Source organism: Schistocerca serialis, chromosome 5, assembly GCF_023864345.2.
Source record: "Schistocerca serialis cubense isolate TAMUIC-IGC-003099 chromosome 5, iqSchSeri2.2, whole genome shotgun sequence".
In the NCBI taxonomy this organism is placed as follows: Eukaryota; Metazoa; Arthropoda; class Insecta; order Orthoptera; family Acrididae; genus Schistocerca; species Schistocerca serialis.
Window position 1 is genome coordinate 3,297,708 of NC_064642.1, and position 21,132 is coordinate 3,318,839.

Here is a 21,132-nt window from a genome sequence, read left to right on the forward strand (position 1 = left end):
TGGTACAAGAAGGTGGCTGGTGCTGTGCACATAGCATTCCTTCAATCCTAATTTATATACGTGCAACGGGCAGCAACGTGAATATTCGTTTTTGGGAAGTGATATCTCGATGATTGAATACTTTTGTATTATGCATTACGAATTCAGATGAAATTTACAGACTGAAGATGCGGCCGAGTGTACTAATGTATTTCTTTTCTTTGGTCACAGGATCGTATGGGATGTGTGAATACGGGGACATGTTCTACGAGAATATCGCTAGTGCTGTGCACATAGCATTTCTTCAAATTAAACAAATCTACAAGCAATGGATAGCTGACTGTGTAATGCTTTCTTTTGATAAGAAATATATCGATATTTTATTTCATTTTATGCTTTAAAAATTCATACGAAATTATCAGAATTATGAAGTTGTGGAGAACACTAATTATGTGTTTTCTTTTCGTCACAGGTTCATCGGGGATGAGTGCATGCGGCGACAGATGGTACAAAAAGATGGCTAGTGCTGTGCACATAGCATTCCTTCACTCCAAATGTATATACGTGGAACGGGCAGCAACGTGAATATTCGATTTTGGGAAGTGATATCTCGATGATTGAATATTTTTGTATTATGCATTACGAATTCAGATGAAATTTACAGACTGAAGATGCGGCCGAGTGTACTAATCTATTTCTTTTATTTGGTCACAGGATCGTATGGGATGTGTGAATACGGGGACATGTTCTACGAGAATATCGCTAGTGCTGTGCACATAGGATTTCTTCAAATTAAACAAATCTACGTGCAATGGATAGCTGAGTGTGTAATGCTTTCTTTTGGTATGAAATATGTCGATATTTTATTTCATTTTATGCTTAAAAATTCTTACGAAATTATCAGAATTATGAAGTTGTGGAGAGCACTAATTATGTGTTTTCTTTTCGTCACAGGTTCATCGGGGATGAGTGCATGCGGCGACATATGGTACAAGAAGATGGCTAGTGCTGTGCACATAGCATTTCTTCACTCCAAATGTATATACGTGCAAAGGGCAGCAACGTGAATATTCGTTTTTGGGAAGTGATATCTCGATGATTGAATACTTTTGTATTATGCATTACGAATTCAGATGAAATTTACAGACTGAAGATACGGCCGAGTGTACTAATCTATTTCTTTTATTAGGTCACAGGATCGTATGGGATGTGTGAATACGGGGACATGTTCTACGAGAATATCGCTATTGCTGTGCACATAGCATTTCTTCGAATTAAACAAATCTACCTGCAGTGGTTAGGTGAGTGTATATTGCTTTCTTTTGGTAAGAAATATGTCGATATTTTATTTCATTTTATGCTTAAAAAATTCATACGAAATTATCAGAATTATGAAGCTGTGGAGAGCAGTAATTATGTGTTTTCTTTTCGTCACATTTTCATCGGGGATGAGTGCATGCGGCGACATATGGTACAAGAAGATGGCTAGTGCTGTGCACATAGCATTCCTTCACTCCAAATGTATATACGTACAATGGGCAGCAACGTGAATATTCGTTTTTGGGTAGTGATATCTCGATGATTGAATACTTCTAAATTATGCTTAACGAATTCATATGAAATTTACAGACTGAAAATGTGGCCGCGAGTACTAATCTATTTCTTTTGTTTGGTCACAGGATCATATGGGATATGTGAATACGGGGACATGTTCTACGAGAATGTCGTTAGTGCTGTGCACATAGCATTTCTTCAAATTAAACAAATCTACATGCAATGGATAGCTGAGTGTATAATGCTTTCTTTTGGTAAGAAATTTGTCGATATTTTATTTCATTTTATGCTTTACAAATTCATACGAAATTATCAGAATTATGAAGCTGTGGAGAGCACTAATTATGTGTTTTCTTTTCGTCACAGGTTCATCGGGGATGAGTGCATGTGGCGACATATGGTACAAGAAGATGGCTAGTGCTGTGCACATAGCATTCCTTCACTCCAAATGTATATACGTGCAACGGGCAGCAACGTGAATATTCGTTTTTGGGAAGTGATATCTCGATGATTGAATACTTTTGTATTATGCATTACGAATTCAGGTGAAATTTACAGACTGAAGATGCGGCCGAGTGTACTAATCTATTTCTTTTGTTTGGTCGCAGGATCGTATGGGATGTGTGAATACGGGGACATGTTCTACGAGAATATCGCTAGTGCTGTGCACATAGCATTTCTTCAAATTAAACAAATCTACGTGCAATGGATAGCTGACTGTATAATGCTTTCTTATGGTAAGAAATATGTCGAAATTTAATTCATGTTATGCTTTACAAATTCATATGAAATTATCAGAATTATGAAGTTGTGGGGACCACTAATTATGTGTTTTCTTTTCGTCCCAGGTTCATCGGGGATGAGTGCATGCGGCGACATATGGTACAAGAAGATGGCTAGTGCTGTGCACATAGCATTTCTTCACTCCAAATGTATATACGTGCAACGGGCAGCAACGTGAATATTCGTTTTTGGGAAGTGATATCTCGATGATTGAATACTTTTGTATTATGCATTACGAATTCAGATGAAATTTACAGACTGAAGATACGGACGAGTGTACTAATCTATTTCTTTTATTTGGTCACAGGATCGTATGGGATGTGTGAATACGGGGACATGTTCCACGAGAATATTGCTAGTGCTGAGCACATAGCATTTCTTCAAATTAAACAAATCTACGTGCAATGGATAGCTGAGTGTGTAATGCTTTCTTTTGGTAAGAAATATGTCGATATTTCATTTCATTTTATGCTTTACAAATTCATACGAAATTATCAGAATTATGAAGTTGTGGAGAGCACTAATTATGTGTTTTCTTTTTGTCACAGGTTCATCGGGGATGAGTGCATGCGGCGACATATGGTACAAGAAGATGGCTGGTGCTGTGCACATAGCATTCCTTCAATCCTAATGTATATACGTGCAACGGGCAGCAACGTGAATATTCGTTTTTGGGAAGTGATATCTCGATGATTGAATTCTTTTGTAATATGCATTACGAATTCAGATGAAATTTACAGCCTAAACATGCGGCCGAGTGTACTAATCTATTTCTTTTATTTGGTCACAGGATCGTATGGGATGTGTGAATACGGGGACATGTTGTACGAGAATATCGCTAGTGCTGTGCACATAGGATTTCTTCAAATTAAACAAATCTACGTGCAATGGATAGCTGAGTGTGTAATGCTTTCTTTTGGTAAGAAATATGTCGATATTTTATTTCATTTTATGCTTTACAAATTCATACGAAATTATCAGAATTATGAAGTTGTGGAGAGCACTAATTATGTGTTTTCTTTTCGTCACAGGTTCATCGGCGATGAGTGCATGCGGCGACATATGGTACAAGAAAGTGGCTGGTGCTGTGCACATAGCATTCCTTCAATCCTAATTTATATACGTGCAACGGGCAGCAACGTGAACATTCGTTTTTGGGAAGTGATATCTCGATGATTGAATACTTTTGTATTATGCATTACGAATTCAGATGAAATTTACAGACTGAAGATGCGGCCGAGTGTACTAATGTATTTCTTTTCTTTGGTCACAGGATCGTATGGGATGTGTGAATACGGGGACATGTTCTACGAGAATATCGCTAGTGCTGTGCACATAGCATTTCTTCAAATTAAACAAATCTACAAGCAATGGATATCTGACTGTGTAATGCTTTCTTTTGATAAGAAATATGTCGATATTTTATTTCATTTTATGCTTTAAAAATTCATACGAAATTATCAGAATTATGAAGTTGTGGAGAACACTAATTATGTGTTTTCTTTTCGTCACAGGTTCATCGGGGATGAGTGCATGCGGCGACAGATGGTACAAAAAGATGGCTAGTGCTGTGCACATAGCATTCCTTCACTCCAAATGTATATACGTGCAACTGGCAGCAACGTGAATATTCGATTTTGGGAAGTGATATCTCGATGATTGAATACTTTTGTATTATGCATTACGAATTCAGATGAAATTTACAGACTGAAGATGCGGCCGAGTGTACTAATCTATTTCTTTTATTTGGTCACAGGATCGTATGGGATGTGTGAATACGGGGACATGTTCTACGAGAATATCGCTAGTGCTGTGCACATAGGATTTCTTCAAATTAAACCAATCTACGTGCAATGGATAGCTGAGTGTGTAATGCTTTCTTTTGGTAATAAATATGTCGATATTTTATTTCATTTTATGCTTTAAAAATTCTTACGAAATTATCAGAATTATGAAGTTGTGGAGAGCACTAATTATGTGTTTTCTTTTCGTCACAGGTTCATCGGGGATGAGTGCATGCGGCGACATATGGTACAAGAAGATGGCTAGTGCTGTGCACATAGCATTTCTTCACTCCAAATGTATATACGTGCAAAGGGCAGCAACGTGAATATTCGTTTTTGGGAAGTGATATCTCGATGATTGAATACTTTTGTATTATGCATTACGAATTCAGATGAAATTTACAGACTGAAGATACGGCCGAGTGTACTAATCTATTTCCTTTATTTGGTCACAGGATCGTATGGGATGTGTGAATACGGGGACATGTTCTACGAGAATATCGCTGTTGCTGTGCACATAGCATTTCTTCGAATTAAACAAATCTACCTGCAGTGGTTAGGTGAGTGTATATTGCTTTCTTTTGGTAAGAAATATGTCGATATTTTATTTCATTTTATGCTTTAAAAATTCATACGAAATTATCAGAATTATGAAGCTGTGGAGAATACTAATTATGTGTTTTCTTTTCGTCACAGGTTCATCGGGGATGAGTGCATGCGGCGACATATGGTACAAGAAGATGGCTAGTGCTGTGCACATAGCATTCCTTCACTCCAAATGTATATACGTACAATGGGCAGCAACGTGAATATTCGTTTTTGGGTGGTGATATCTCGATGATTGAATACTTCTAAATTATGCTTAACGAATTCATATGAAATTTACAGACTGAAGATGTGGCCGCGTGTACTAATCTATTTCTTTTGTTTGGTCACAGGATCATATGGGATATGTGAATACGGGGACATGTTCTACGAAAATGTCGTTAGTGCTGTGCACATAGCATTTCTTCAAATTAAACAAATGTACATGCAATGGATAGCTGAGTGTATAATGCTTTCTTTTGGTAAGAAATATGTCGATATTTTATTTCATTTTATGCTTTACAAATTCATACGAAATTATCAGAATTATGAAGCTGTGGAGAGCACTAATTATGTGTTTTCTTTTCGTCACAGGTTCATCGGGGATGAGTGCATGGGGCGACATATGGTACAACAAGATGGCTAGTGCTGTGCACATAGCATTCCTTCACTCCAAATGTATATACGTGCAACGGGCAGCAACGTGAATATTCGTTTTTGGGAAGTGATATCTCGATGATTGAATACTTTTGTATTATGCATTACGAATTCAGATGAAATTTACAGACTGAAGATGCGGCCGAGTGTACTAATCTATTTCTTTTGTTTGGTCACAGGATCGTATGGGATATGTGAATACGGGGACATGTTCTACGAGAATGTGGCTAGTGCTGTGCACATAGCATTTCTTCAAATTAAACAAATCTACGTGCAGTGGATAGGTGAGTGTATATTGCTTTCTTTTGGTAAGAAATATGTCGATATTTTATTTCATTTTATGCTTTACAAATTCAAATGAAATTTTCAGAATTATGAAGTTGTGGAGAGCACTAATTATGTGTTTTCTTTTCGTCACAGGTTCATCAGGGATGAGTGCATGCGGCGACATATGGTACACGAAGATGGCTAGTGCTGTGCACATAGCATTCCTTCAATCCAAATGTACATACGTGCATCGGGCAGCAACGTGAATATTCGTTTTTGGGAAGTGATATCTCGAAGATTGAATACTTTTGTGTTATGCATTACGAATTCAGATGAAATTTACAGACTAAACATGCGGCCGAGTGTACTAATCTATTTCTTTTATTTGGTCACAGGATCGTATGGGATGTGTGAATACGGGGACATGTTCTACGAGAATATCGCTAGTGCTGTGCACATAGCATTTCTTCAAATGAAACAAATCTACAAGCAATGGATAGCTGAGTGTGTAATGCTTTCTTTTGGCAAGAAATATGTCGACATTTTATTTCATTTTGTGCTTTAAAAATTCATACGAAATTATCAGAATTATGAAGTTGTGGAGAGCACTAATTATGTGGTTTCTTTTCGTCACAGGTTCATCGGGGATGAGTGCATGCGGCGACAGATGGTACAAGAAGATGGCTAGTGCTGTGCACATAGCATTCCTTCACTCCATATGTATATACGTGCAACGGACAGCAACGTGAATATTCGATTTTGGGAAGTGATATCTCGATGATTGAATACTTTTGTGTTATGCATTACGAATTCAGATGAAATTTACAGACTGAAGATGCGGCCGAGTGTACTAATCTATTTCTTTTATTTAGTCACAGGATCGTATGGGATGTGTGAATACGGGGACATGTTCTACGAGAATATCGCTAGTGGTGTGCACATAGGAATTCTTCAAATTAAACAAATCTACGTGCAATGGGTAGCTGAGTGTGTAATGCTTTCTTTTGGTAAGAAATATGTCGATATTTTATTTCATTTTATGCTTTAAAAATTCATACGAAATTATCAGAATTATGAAGTTGTGGAGAGCACTAATTATGTGTTTTCCTTTCGTCACAGGTTCATCGGGGATGAGTGCATGCGGCGACATATGGTACAAGAAGATGGCTAGTGCTGTGCACATAGCATTCCTTCACTCCAAATGTATATACGTGCAACGGGCAGCAACGTGAATATTCGTTTTTGGGAAGTGATATCTCGATGATTGAATACTTTTGTATTATGCTTTACGAATTCAGATGAAATTTACAGACTGAAGATGCGGCCGAGTGTACTAATCTATTTCTTTTGTTTGGTCACAGGATCGTATGGGATATGTGAATACGGGGACATGTTCTACGAGAATATCGCTAGTGTTGTGCACATAGCATTTCTTCAAATTAAACAAATCTACGTGCAATGGATAGCTGAGTGTGTAATGCTTTCTTTTGGTAAGAAATACGTCGATATTTTATTTCATTTTATGCTTTAAAAATTCATACGAAATTATCAGATTTATGAAGTTGTGGAGAGCACTAATTATGTGTTTTCTTTTCGTCACAGATTCATCGGGGATGACTGCATGCGGCGACAGATGGTACAAGAAGATGGCTAGTGCTGTGCACATAGCATTCCTTCACTCCAAATGTATATACGTGCAATGGGCAGCAACATGAATATTCGTTTTTGGGAAGTGCTATCTCGATGATTGAATACCTTTATATTATGCTTTACGAATTCAGATGAAATTTACAGACTGAAGATGCGGCCGAGTGTACTAACCTATTTCTTTTGTTTCGTCACAGGATCGTATAGGATATGTGAATACGGGGACATGTTCTACGAGAATATCGCTAATGCTGTGCACATAGCATTTCTTCAAATTAAACAAATCTACGTGCAATGGATAGCTGAGTGTGTAATGCTTTCTTTTGGTAAGAAATATGTCGATATTTTATTTCATTTTATGCTTTAAAAATTCATACGAAATTATCAGAATTATGAAGTTGTGGAGAGCACTAATTAAGTGTTTTCTTTTCGTCACAGGTTCATCGGGGAGGAGTGCATGCGGTGACATATGGTACAAGAAGATGGCTAGTGCTGTGCACATAGCATTCCTTCACTCCAAATGTATATACGTGCAACGGGCAGCAACGTGAATATTCGTTTTTGGGAAGTGATATCTCGATGATTGAATACTTTTATATTATGCTTTACGAATTCAGATGGATTTTACAGACTGAAGATGCGGCCGATTGTACTAATCTATTTCTTTTGTTTGGTCACAGGATAGTATAAGATATGTGAATACGGGGACATATTCTACGAGAATATCGCTAGTGCAGTGCACATAGCATTTCTTCAAATTAAACAAATCTACGTGCAATGGATAGCTGAGTGTGTAATGCTTTCTTTTGGTAAGAAATATGTCGATATTTTATTTCATTTTATGCTTTAAAAATTCATACGAAATTATCAGTATTATGAAGTTGTGGAGAGCACTAATTATGTGTTTTCTTATCGTCACAGGTTCATCGGGGATGACTGCATGCGGCGACATATGGTACAAGAAGATGGCTAGTGCTGTGCACATAGCATTCCTTCACTCCAAATGTATATATGTGCAACGGGCAGCAACGTCAATATTCGTTTTTGGGAAGTAATATCTCGATGATTGAATACTTTTATATTATGCTTTAAGAATTCAGATGGAATTTACAGACTGAAGATGCGGCCGAGTGTACTAATCTATTTCTTTTGTTTGGTCACAGGATCGTGTGGGATGTGTGAATACGCGGACATGTTCTACGAGAATATCGTTAGTGCTGTGCACATAGCATTTCTTCAAATTAAACAAATCTACGTGGAATGAATAGCTGAGTGTGTAATGCTTTCCTTTGGTAAGAAATATGTCGATATTTTATTTCATTTTATGCTTTACAAATTCATACGAAATTATCAGAATTATGAAGTTGTGGAGAGCACTAATTATGTGTCTTCTTTTCGTCACAGGTTCATCGGGGATGAGTGCATGCGGCGACATATGGTACAAGAAGATGGCTAGTGCTGTGCACATAGCATTCCTTCACTCCAAATGTATATACGTGCAACGGGCAGCAACGTGAATATTCGTTTTTGGGAAGTGATATCTCGATGATTGAATTCTTTTGTATTATGCATTACGAATTCAGATGAAATTTACAGCCTAAACATGCGGCCGAGTGTACTAATCTATTTCTTTTGTTTGGTCACAGGATCGTATGGGATGTGTGAATACAGGGACATGTTCTACGAGAATATCGCTAGTGCTGTGCACATAGCATTTCTTCAAATTAAACAAATCTACGTGCAATGGATAGCTGAGTGTGTAATGCTTTCTTTTGGTAAGAAATATGTCGATATTTTATTTCATTTTATGCTTCACAAATTCATACGATATTATCAGAATTATGAATTTGTGCAGAGCACTAATTATGTGTCTTCTTTTCGTCACAGGTTCATCGGGGATGAGTGCATGCGGCGACATATGGTCCAAGAAGATTCCTAGTGCTGTGCACATAGCATTTCTTCACTCCAAATGTATATACGTGCAACGGGCAGCAACGTGAATATTCGTTTTTGGGAAGTGATATCTATATGATTGAATACTTTTGTATTATGCATTACGAATTCAGATGAAATTTACAGCCTAAACATGCAGCCGAGTGTACTAATCTATTTCTTTTGTTTGGTCACAGGATCGTATGGGATGTGTGAATAAGGCGACATGTTCTACGAGAATATCGCTAGTGCTGTGCACATAGCTTTTCTTCAAATTAAACAAATCTACGTGCAATGGATAGCTGAGCATACATTGCTTTCTTTTGGTAAGAAATATGTCGATATTTTATTTCATTTTTTGCTTTATAGATTCATATGAAATATTCATAATTATGAAGTTGTGGAGAGCACTAATTATGTGTTTTCTTTTCATTACAGGTTCATCGGGGATGAGTGCATGCAGCGACATATGGTCCAAGAAGATTCCTAGTGCTGTGCACATAGCTTTTCTTCACTCCAAATGTATATACGTGCAACGGGCAGCAACGTGAATATTCGTTTTCGGGAAGTGATATCTCGATGATTGAATACTTTTCTATTTTGCATTACGAATTCAGATGAAATTTACAGACTAAACATGCGGCCGAGTGTACTAATCTATTTCTTTTGTTTGGTCACAGGACCGTATGGGATATGTGATTACGGGGACATGTTCTACGAGAATATCGCTAGTGCTGTGCACATAGCATTTCTTCAAATTAAACAAATCTACGTGCAATGGATAGCTGAGTGTGTAATGCTTTCTTTTGGTAAGAAATATGTCGATATTTAATTTCATTTTATGCTTTACAAATTCATACGAAATTATCAGAATTATGAAGTTGTGGAGAGCACTAATTATGTGTTTTCTTTTCGTCACAGGTTCATCGGGGATGAGTGCATGCGGCGACATATGGTCCAAGAAGATTCCTAGTGCTGTGCACATAGCTTTTCTTCACTCCAAATGTATATCCGTGCAACGGGCAGCAACGTGAATATTCGTTTTTGGGAAGTGATATCTCGATGATTGAATACTTTTGTATTATGCATTACGAATTCAGATGAAATTTACAGACTAAACATGCGGCCGAGTGTACTAATCTATTTCTTTTGTTTGGTCGTAGGATCGTATGGGACATGTGAATACGGGGCATGTTCTACGAGAATATCGCTAGTGCTGTGCACATAGCATTTCTTCAAATTAAACCAATCTACGTGCAATGGATAGCTGAGCATACATTGCTTTCTTTTGGTAAGAAATATGTCGATATTTTATTTCATTTTTTGCTTTACAAATTCATATGAAATATTCATAATTATTTAGTTGTGGAGAGCACTAATTATGTGTTTTCTTTTCGTCACAGGTTCATCGGGGATGAGTGCATGCGGCGACATGTGGTCCAAGAAGATTCCTAGTGCTGTGCACATAGCATTTCTTCACTCCAAATGTATATACGTGCAACGGGCAGCAACGTGAATATTCGTTTATGGGAAGTGATATCTCGATGATTGAATACTTTTATATTATGCTTTACGAATTGAGATGAAATTTACAGACTGAAGATGCAGCCGAGTGTACTAATCTATTTCTTTTGTTTGGTCACAGGATCGTATGGGATGTGTGAATACGGGGACATGTTCTACGAGAATATCGCTAGTGCTGTGTACATAGCATTTCTTCAAATTAAACAAATCTACGTGCAATGGATAGCTGAGTGTGTAAAGCTTACTTTTGGCAAGAAGTATGTCGATATTTTATTTCATTTTATGCTTTACAAATTCATACGAAATTATCAGTATTATGAAGTTGTGGAGAGCACTAATTATGTGTTTTCTTTTCGTCACAGGTTCATCGGGGATGAGTGCATGCGGCGACATATAGTCCAAGAAGATTCCTAGTGCTGTGGACATAGCTTTTCTTCACTCCAAATGTAATTACGTGCAACGGGCAGCAACGTGAATATTCGTTTTTGGGAAGTGATATCTCGATGATTGAATACTTTAGTATTATGCATTACGAATTCAGATGAAATTTACAGACTAAAAATTCGGCCGAGTGTACTAATCTATTTCTTTTGTTTGGTCACAGGATCGTATGGGTTATGTGAATACGGAGCATGTTCTACGAGAATATCGCTAGTGCTGTGCACACAGCATTTCTTCAAATTAAACAAATCTATGTGCAGTGGATAGGTGAGTGTATATTGCTTTCTTTTGGTAAGAAGTGTGTCGATATTTTATTTTATTTTATGCTTTACAAATTCATATGAAATTTTCAGTATTATGAAGTTGTGGAGAGCACTAATTATGTGTTTTCTTTTCGTCACAGGTTCATAGTGTATGAGTGCATGCTCCGACATATGGTCCAGGAAGATTCCTAGTGCTGTGCACATAGCTTTTCTTCACTCCAAATGTATATACGTGCAACGGGCAGCAACGTGAATATTCGTTTTTGGGAAGTGATATCTCGATGATTGAAAACTTTTGTATTATGCATTACGAATTTAGATGAAATTTACGGCCTAAACATGCGGCCGAGTGTACTAATCTATTTCTTTTGTTTGGTCACAGGATCGTATGGGATGTGTGAATACGGCGACATGTTCTACGAGAATATCGCTAGTGCTGTGCACATAGCTTTTCTTCAAATTAAACAAATCTACGTGCAATGGATAGCTGAGCATACATTGTTTTCTTTTGGTAAGAAATATGTCGATATTTTATTTCATTTTTTGCTTTACAAATTCATATGAAATATTCGTAAACTATGAAGTTGTGGAGAGCACTAATTATGTGTTTTCTTTTCGTCACAGGTTCATCGGGGATGAGTGCATGCGGCGACATGTGGTCCAAGAAGATTCCTAGTGCTGTGCACATAGCTTTTCTTCACTCCAAATGTATATACGTGCAACGGGCAGCAACGTGAATATTCGTTTTTGGGAAGTGATATCTCGATGATTGAATACTTTTATATTATGCTTTACGAATTCAGATGGAATTTACAGACTATACTCGCGGCCGAGTGTACTAATCTATTTCTTTTGTTTGGTCACAGGATCGTATGGGATGTGTGAATACGGGGACATGTTCTACGAGAATATCGCTAGTGCTGTGCACATAGCATTTCTTCAAATTAAACAAATCTACGTGCAATGGATAGCTGAGTGTGTAATGCTTTCTTTTGGTAAGAAATATGTCGATATTTTATTTCATTTTATGCTTTACAAATTCATATGAAATATTCATAATTATGAAGTTGTGGAGAGCACTAATTATGTGTTTTTTTTTCGTCACAGGTTCTTCGGGGATTAGTGCATGCGGCGACATATGGGACAAGAAGATGGCTAGTGCTGTGCACATAGCATTTCTTCACTCCAAATGTATATACGTGCAACCGGCAGCAACGTGAATACTCGTTTTTGGGAAGTTATATCTCGATGATTGAATACTTTTGTATTAAGCTTTACGAATTCTGATGAAATATACAGCCTAAACATGAGGCCGAGTGTACTAATCTATTTCTTTTGTTTGGTCACAGGATCGTATGGGATGTGTGAATACGGCGACATGTTCTACGAGAATATCGCTAGTGCTGTGCACATAGCTTTTCTTCAAATTAATCAAATCTACGTGCAATGGATAGCTGAGCATACATTGCTTTCTTTTGGTAAGAAATATGTCGATATTTTATTTCATTTTTTGCTTTACAAATTCATATGAAATATTCATAATTATGAAGTTGTGGAGAGCACTAATTATGTGTTTTCTTTTCGTCACAGGTTCATCGGGGATGAGTGCATGCGGCGACATGTGGTCCAAGAAGATTCCTAGTGCTGTGCACATAGCATTACTTCACTCCAAATGTATATACGTGCAACGGGCAGCAACGTGAATATTCGTTTTTGGGAAGTGATATCTCGATGATTGAATACTTTTATATTATGCTTTACGAATTCAGATGAAATTTACAGACTGAAGATGCGGCCGAGTGTACTAATCTACTTCCTTTGTTTGGTCACAGGATCGTATGGGATGTGTGAATACGGGGACATGTTCTACGAGAATATCGCTAGTGCTGTGCACATAGCATTTCTTCAAATTAAACAAATCTACGTGCAATGGATAGCTGAGTGTGTAATGCTTTCTTTTGCTAAGAAATATGTCGATATTTTATTTCATTTTATTCTTTACAAATTCATACGAAATTATCAGAATTGTGAAGTTGTGGAGAGCACTAATTATGTGTCTTCTTTTCGTCACAGGTTCACCGGGGATGAGTGCATGCGGCGACATATGGTACAAGAAGATGGCTAGTGCTGTGCACATAGCATTCCTTCACTCCAAATGAATATACGTGCAACGGGCAACAACGTGTATATTCGTTTTCGGGAAGTGATATCTCGATGATTGAATACTTTTGTATTATGCATTACGATTTCAGATGAAATTTACAGCCTAAACATGCGGCCGAGTGTACTAATCTATTTCTTTTGTTTGGTCACAGGATCGTATGGGATGTGTGAATACGGCGACATGTTCTACGAGAATATCGCTAGTGCTGTGCACATAGCTTTTCTTCAAATTAAACAAATCTACGTGCAATGGATAGCTGAGGATACATTGCTTTCTTTTGGTAAGAAATATGTCGATATTTTATTTCATTTTTTGCTTTACAAATTCATATGAAATTATCAGAATTATGAAGTTGTGGAGAGCACTAATTATGTGTTTTCTTTTCGTCACAGGTTCATCGGGGATGAGTGCATGCGACGACATGTGGTCCAAGAAGATTCCTAGTGCTGTGCACATAGCTTTTCTTCACTCCAAATGTATATACGTGCAACGGGCAGCAACGTGAATATTCGTTTTTGGGAAGTGATATCTCGATGATTGAATACTTTTATATTATGCTTTACGAATTCAGATGGAATTTACAGACTAAACATGCGGCCGAATGTACTAATCTATTTCTTATGTTTGGTCACAGGATCGTATGGGATGTGTGAATACGGGGCCGTGTTCTACGAAAATATCGCTAGTGCTGTGCACATAGCATTTCTTCAAATTAAACAAATCTACGTGCAATGGATAGCTGAGTGTGTAATGCTTTCTTTTGGTAAGAAATAAGTCGATATTTTATTTCATTTTATGCTTTACAAATTCATATGAAATATTCATAATTATGAAGTTGTGGAGAGCAATAATTATGTTTTTTTTTTTCGTCACAGGTTCATCGGGGATGAGTGCATGCGGCGACATATGGTACAAGAAGATGGCTAGTGCTGTGCACATAGCGTCCCTTCACTCCAAATGTATATACGTGCAACGGGCAGCAACGTGAATATTCGTTTTTGGGAAGTTATATCTCGATGATTGAATACTTTTGTATTATGCATTACGAATTCAGATGAAATTTACAGCCTAAACATGCGGCCGAGTGTACTAATCTATTTCTTTTGTTTGGTCACAGGATCGTATGGGATGTGTGAATACGGCGACATGTTCTACGAGAATATCGCTAGTGCTGTGCACATAGCTTTTCTTCAAATTAAACCAATCTACGTGCAATGGATAGCTGAGCATACATTGCTTTCTTTGGGTAAGAAATATGTCGATATTTTATTTCATTTTTTGCTTTACAAATTCATATGAAATATTCATAATTATGAAGTTGTGGAGAGCACTAATTATGTGTTTTCTTTTCGTCACAGGTTCATCGGGGATGAGTGCATGCGGCGACATGTGGTCCAAGAAGGTTCCTAGTGCTGTGCACATAGCATTTCTTCACTCCAAATGTATATACGTGCAACGGGCAGCAACGTGAATATTCGTTTTTGGGAAGTGATATCTCGATGATTGAATACTTTTGTATTATGCATTACGAATTCAGATGAAATTTAAAGACTAAACATTCGGCCGAGTGTACTAATCTATTTCTTTTGTTTGGTCACAGGATCGTATGGGATATGTGAATACGGGGCATGTTCTACGAGAATATCGCTAGTGCTGTGCACATAGCATTTCTTCAAATTAAACAAATCTATGTGCACTGGATAGGTGAGTGTATATTGCTTTCTTTTGGTAAGAAGTATGTCGATATTTTATTTTATTTTATGCTTTACAAATTCATAAGAAATTTTCAGAATTATGAAGTTGTGGAGAGCACTAATTATGTGTTTTCTTTTCGTCACAGGTTCATAGGGTATGAGTGCATGCTCCGACATATGGTCCAAGAAGATTCCTAGTGCTGTGCACATAGCTTTTCTTCACTCCAAATGTATATACGTGCAACGGGCAGCAACGTGAGTATTCGTTTTTGGGAAGTGATATCTCGATGATTGAATACTTTTGTATTATGCATTACGAATTCAGATGAAATTTACAGCCTAAACATGCGGCCGAGTGTACTAATCTATTTCTTTTGTCTGGTCACAGGATCGTATGGGATGTGTGAATACGGCGACATGTTCTACGAGAATATCGCTAGTGCTGTGCACATAGCTTTTCTTCAAATTAAACAAATCTACGTGCAATGGATAGCTGAGCATACATTGCTTTCTTTTGGTAAGAAATATGTCGATATTTTATTTCATTTTTTGCTTTACAAATTCATATGAAATATTCGTAAACTATGAAGTTGTGGAGAGCACTAATTATGTGTTTTCTTTTCGTCACAGGTTCATCGGGGATGAGTGCATGCGGCGACATTTGGTCCAAGAAGATTCCTAGTGCTGTGCACATAGCTTTTCTTCACTCCAAATGTATATACGTGCAACGGGCAGCGACGTGAATATTCGTTTTTGGGAAGTGATATCTCGATGATTGAATACTTTTATATTATGCTTTACGAATTCAGATGGAATTTACAGACTATACATGTGGCCGAGTGTACTAATCTATTTCTTTTGTTTGGTCACAGGATCGTATGGGATGTGTGAATACGGGGACATGTTCTACGAGAATATCGCTAGTGCTGTGCACATAGCATTTCTTCAAATTAAACAAATCTACGTGCAATGGATAGGTGAGTGTGTAATGCTTTCTTTTGGTAAGAAATATGTCGATATTTTATTTCATTTTATGCTCTACAAATTCATATGAAATAATCATAATTATGAAGTTGTGGAGAGCACTAATTATGTGTTTTTTTTTCGTCACAGGATCATCGGGGATTAGTGCATGCGGTGACATATGGTACAAGAAGATGTCTAGTGCTGTGCACATAGCATTTCTTCACTCCAAATGTATATACGTGCAACGGGCAGCAACGTGAATATTCGTTTTTGGGAAGTTATATCTCGATGATTGAATACTTTTGTATTAAGCATTACGAATTCAGATGAAATTTACAGCCTAAACATGAGGCCGAGTGTACTAATCTATTTCTTTTGTTTGGTCACAGGATCGTATGGGATGTGTGAATACGGCGACATGTTCTACGAGAATATCGCTAGTGCTGTGCACATAGCTTTTCTTCAAATTAATCAAATCTACGTGCAATGGATAGCTGAGCATACATTGCTTTCTTTTGGTAAGAAATATGTCGATATTTTATTTCATTTTTTGCTTTACAAATTCATATGAAATATTCATAATTATGAAGTTGCGGAGAGCACTAATTATGTGTTTTCTTTTCGTCACAGGTTCATCGGGGATGAGTGCATGCGGCGACATGTGGTCCAAGAAGATTCCTAGTGCTGTGCACATAGCATTTCTTCACTCCAAATGTATATACGTGCAACAGGCAGCAACGTGAATATTCGTTTTTGGGAAGTGATATCTCGATGATTGAATACTTTTATATTATGCTTTACGAATTCAGATGAAATTTACAGACTGAAGATGCGGCCGAGTGTACTAATCTATTTCTTTTGTTTGGTCACAGGATCGTATGGGATGTGTGAATACGGGGACATGTTCTACGAAAATATCGCTAGTGCTGTGCACATAGCATTTCTTCAAATTAAACAAATCTACGTGCAATGGATAGCTGAGTGTGTAATGCTTTCTTTTGGTAAGAAATATGTCGATATTTTATTTCATTTTATTCTTTACAAATTCATACGAAATTATCAGAATTGTGAAGTTGTGGAGAGCACTAATTATGTGTCTTCTTTTCGTCACAGGTTCACCCGGGGAAGAGTGCATGCGGCGACATATGGTACAAGAAGATGGCTAGTGCTGTGCACATAGCATTCCTTCACTCCAAATGAATATACGTGCAACGGGCAACAACGTTATATTCGTTTTCGGGAAGTGATATCTCGATGATTGAATACTTTTGTATTATGCATTACGAATTCAGATGAAATTTACAGCCTAAACATGCGGCCGAGTGTACTAATCTATTTCTTTTGTTTGGTCACAGGATCGTATGGGATGTGTGAATACGGCGACATGTTCTACGAGAATATCGCTAGTGCTGTGCACATAGCTTTTCTTCAAATTAATCAAATCTACGTGCAATGGATAGCTGAGCATACATTGCTTTCTTTTGGTAAGAAATATGTCGATATTTTATTTCATTTTTTGCTTTACAAATTCATATGAAATATTCATAATTATGAAGTTGTGGAGAGCACTAATTATGTGTTTTCTTTTCGTCACAGGTTCATCGGGGATGAGTGCATGCGGCGACATGTGGTCCAAGAAGATTCCTAGTGCTGTGCACATAGCATTACTTCACTCCAAATGTATATACGTGCAACGGGCAGCAACGTGAATATTCGTTTTTGGGAAGTGATATCTCGATGATTGAATACTTTTATATTATGCTTTACGAATTCAGATGAAATTTACAGACTGAAGATGCGGCCGAGTGTACTAATCTACTTCCTTTGTTTGGTCACAGGATCGTATGGGATGTGTGAATACGGGGACATGTTCTACGAGAATATCGCTAGTGCTGTGCACATAGCATTTCTTCAAATTAAACAAATCTACGTGCAATGGATAGCTGAGTGTGTAATGCTTTCTTTTGCTAAGAAATATGTCGATATTTTATTTCATTTTATTCTTTACAAATTCATACGAAATTATCAGAATTGTGAAGTTGTGGAGAGCACTAATTATGTGTCTTCTTTTCGTCACAGGTTCACCGGGGATGAGTGCATGCGGCGACATATGGTACAAGAAGATGGCTAGTGCTGTGCACATAGCATTCCTTCACTCCAAATGAATATACGTGCAACGGGCAACAACGTGTATATTCGTTTTCGGGAAGTGATATCTCGATGATTGAATACTTTTGTGTTATGCATTACGATTTCAGATGAAATTTACAGCCTAAACATGCGGCCGAGTGTACTAATCTATTTCTTTTGTTTGGTCACAGGATCGTATGGGATGTGTGAATACGGCGACATGTTCTACGAGAATATCGCTAGTGCTGTGCACATAGCTTTTCTTCAAATTAAACAAATCTACGTGCAATGGATAGCTGAGGATACATTGCTTTCTTTTGGTAAGAAATATGTCGATATTTTATTTCATTTTTTGCTTTACAAATTCATATGAAATTATCAGAATTATGAAGTTGTGGAGAGCACTAATTATGTGTTTTCTTTTCGTCACAGGTTCATCGGGGATGAGTGCATGCGACGACATGTGGTCCAAGAAGATTCCTAGTGCTGTGCACATAGCTTTTCTTCACTCCAAATGTATATACGTGCAACGGGCAGCAACGTGAATATTCGTTTTTGGGAAGTGATATCTCGATGATTGAATACTTTTATATTATGCTTTACGAATTCAGATGGAATTTACAGACTAAACATGCGGCCGAATGTACTAATCTATTTCTTATGTTTGGTCACAGGATCGTATGGGATGTGTGAATACGGGGCCGTGTTCTACGAAAATATCGCTAGTGCTGTGCACATAGCATTTCTTCAAATTAAACAAATCTACGTGCAATGGATAGCTGAGTGTGTAATGCTTTCTTTTGGTAAGAAATAAGTCGATATTTTATTTCATTTTATGCTTTACAAATTCATATGAAATATTCATAATTATGAAGTTGTGGAGAGCAATAATTATGTTTTTTTTTTTCGTCACAGGTTCACCCGGGGATGAGTGCATGCGGCGACATATGGTACAAGAAGATGGCTAGTGCTGTGCACATAGCGTCCCTTCACTCCAAATGTATATACGTGCAACGGGCAGCAACGTGAATATTCGTTTTTGGGAAGTTATATCTCGATGATTGAATACTTTTGTATTATGCATTACGAATTCAGATGAAATTTACAGCCTAAACATGCGGCCGAGTGTACTAATCTATTTCTTTTGTTTGGTCACAGGATCGTATGGGATGTGTGAATACGGCGACATGTTCTACGAGAATATCGCTAGTGCTGTGCACATAGCTTTTCTTCAAATTAAACCAATCTACGTGCAATGGATAGCTGAGCATACATTGCTTTCTTTGGGTAAGAAATATGTCGATATTTTATTTCATTTTTTGCTTTACAAATTCATATGAAATATTCATAATTATGAAGTTGTGGAGAGCACTAATTATGTGTTTTCTTTTCGTCACAGGTTCATCGGGGATGAGTGCATGCGGCGACATGTGGTCCAAGAAGGTTCCTAGTGCTGTGCACATAGCATTTCTTCACTCCAAATGTATATACGTGCAACGGGCAGCAACGTGAATATTCGTTTTTGGGAAGTGATATCTCGATGATTGAATACTTTTGTATTATGCATTACGAATTCAGATGAAATTTAAAGACTAAACATTCGGCCGAGTGTACTAATCTATTTCTTTTGTTTGGTCACAGGATCGTATGGGATATGTGAATACGGGGCATGTTCTACGAGAATATCGCTAGTGCTGTGCACATAGCATTTCTTCAAATTAAACAAATCTATGTGCACTGGATAGGTGAGTGTATATTGCTTTCTTTTGGTAAGAAGTATGTCGATATTTTATTTTATTTTATGCTTTACAAATTCATAAGAAATTTTCAGAATTATGAAGTTGTGGAGAGCACTAATTATGTGTTTTCTTTTCGTCACAGGTTCATAGGGTATGAGTGCATGCTCCGACATATGGTCCAAGAAGATTCCTAGTGCTGTGCACATAGCTTTTCTTCACTCCAAATGTATATACGTGCAACGGGCAGCAACGTGAGTATTCGTTTTTGGGAAGTGATATCTCGATGATTGAATACTTTTGTATTATGCATTACGAATTCAGATGAAATTTACAGCCTAAACATGCGGCCGTGTGTACTAATCTATTTCTTTTGTCTGGTCACAGGATCGTATGGGATGTGTGAATACGGCGACATGTTCTACGAGAATATCGCTAGTGCTGTGCACATAGCTTTTCTTCAAATTAAACAAATCTACGTGCAATGGATAGCTGAGCATACATTGCTTTCTTTTGGTAAGAAATATGTCGATATTTTATTTCATTTTTTGCTTTACAAATTCATATGAAATATTCGTAAACTATGAAGTTGTGGAGAGCACTAATTATGTGTTTTCTTTTCGTCACAGGTTCATCGGGGATGAGTGCATGCGGCGACATGTGGTCCAAGAAGATTCCTAGTGCTGTGCACATAGCTTTTCTTCACTCCAAATGTATATACGTGCAACGGGCAGCGACGTGAATATTCGTTTTTGGGAAGTGATATCTCGATGATTGAATACTTTTATATTATGCTTTACGAATTCAGATGGAATTTACAGACTATACATGTGGCCGAGTGTACTAATCTATTTCTTTTGTTTGGTCACAGGATCGTATGGGATGTGTGAATACGGGGACATGTTCTACGAGAATATCGCTAGTGCTGTGCACATAGCATTTCTTCAAATTAAACAAATCTACGTGCAATGGATAGGTGAGTGTGTAATGCTTTCTTTTGGTAAGAAATATGTCGATATTTTATTT